Genomic DNA, 1,740 nt, shown 5'->3' on the forward strand with positions numbered 1-1,740 from the left:
CTTACAACAGAGGTGAAATTAGTTTAGATGTGGATATTCAGGTTTTCTCTTGTCAATAGCTATTGAACCGAGCATGCCATGACTATGACAAGGACATATTCTGAATCAGGGGAGGATGGATCCACTGCTTTTTTTTCGGCATTTCAATCTTCAATAGCTCTTCTACTTGTCTTGTCTTTCAATCTTCAATAGCTCTTCTACTTGTCTTGTCTTTTGGCACTAACACTCACCTCCTTAGTTGAATGCACTAACTGTAAGTCACTCTGGATAAGACCATTTCCTAAATGACCAAAATGTCAAATGTAAAACATGTTACCAACTTACCCGTGTGTGTTGCCAGATATGGTCTGAAGGTGGATATCTGGGCTGCAGGAGTCATCACCTACGTCCTACTGTGTGGGTTCCTCCCATTCCGCAGGTGAGTTCCACTGCATCGCAGTGCCAGCTGTGCCACTAGAGATCCTGGTTCGAATCCAGGCTCTGTCGTAGCCGGCCGCGACCGGGAGACCCATGGGGCGGCGCACAATTGGCCCCAGCGTCGTCCAGGGTAGGGGAGGGAATGGCCGGCAGGGATGTAGCTCAGTTGGTAGAGCATGGCGTTTGCAACGCCAGGGTTGTGGGTTCGATTCCCACGGGGGGTCAGTATGAAAAATAAAAAAATAATGTATGCACTCTGGATAAGAGCGTCTGCTAAATGACTAAAATGTAAATCTAAATGTTCACTGGTCTAAACATTATGACTGGGTACACTCAGTCTCACTCCTCTCCTACAGTGAGAATAACGACCAGGAGGAGTTGTTGGACCAGATACTCAGGGGGAAGCTGGAGTTCCCTTCCCCCAGACTGGGACACAGTCAGCCTGCCGGCCAAGGTAGGAACCTGGGGGTTAGAGAGAAAGGTGTGTGTGTGTAGATGGTATAACATTAGACAGTACACTGCACCACCTAGCGTAGTGGAATACAGATACATTCAGCCCTTTATCACATCTACCTTCCATTTAGCTTAGTTGAAGTTACTGAAATACTGTCACATGACCTCTTTCCTAGATGCTGATTGGTCAGATGCTGCAAGTGAACGTGGATATACTGCAGAGGAGGTCCTCTCACACCCCTGGGTTACACACACACACACACACACACACACACACACACACACACACACACACACACCCTGCAACATCCTCTATCCTAATCTGAATAAAAGTGTGTGTGTGTGTGTGTATGTGTGTCTGTGTGTGTGTGTGTGTGTGTGTGTGTGTGTGTGTGTGTGTGTGTGTTCTGCAGGGCGAGGCGAACCAAGAGAACAGCAATGTGAACACAGAGACATCATCGTCAGCTACAGTGACCCCTGACCTTCCAGTGACCCCCTACAACCCAGGCAGCGACCTTTGACACTATGACCCCGGGAGCACAGAGTAGCCCCGCCCAACACAACACAACAAATACCAACACTAAACCTGTTACCTCTCCACTCTGCCGAGGACACATCCCATTTCAGACCCTAGGTTCTTCCACTACCTAGCTGAGGAGATGGGTGCGTCTTAAATGGACCCCTAGACCCTACACAGAGGGGTCAGGCCCATAGGGGGCACAGATTTGTCCTGTTTTTATATATATATATATATATATCCAGTACCAGTCAAAAGTTTGGACATTCAAGGGTTTTTCTTTTTCTACATTGTAGAATAATAGTGAAGACATCAAAACAATGAAATAACACGTATGGAATCATGTAGTAACC

General features: G+C 47.1%; 1 long non-coding RNA gene across 1 annotated transcript; it reads left to right on the forward strand.

The window, feature by feature from the left end:
* The first annotated feature begins 788 nt into the window (after nucleotides 1-788).
* Nucleotides 789-1,363, forward strand: LOC311119006. The gene is made up of 3 exons (XR_014611891.1): nucleotides 789-871; nucleotides 1,047-1,096; nucleotides 1,284-1,363. It is a non-coding gene; the product is annotated as an uncharacterized lncRNA (long non-coding RNA).
* Nucleotides 1,364-1,740: the final 377 nt, after the last annotated feature.

The sequence above is a fragment of the Coregonus lavaretus genome, assembly GCF_964263955.1.
Source record: "Coregonus lavaretus genome assembly, contig: HAP1_SCAFFOLD_927, whole genome shotgun sequence".
Classification (NCBI taxonomy): Eukaryota; Metazoa; Chordata; class Actinopteri; order Salmoniformes; family Salmonidae; genus Coregonus; species Coregonus lavaretus.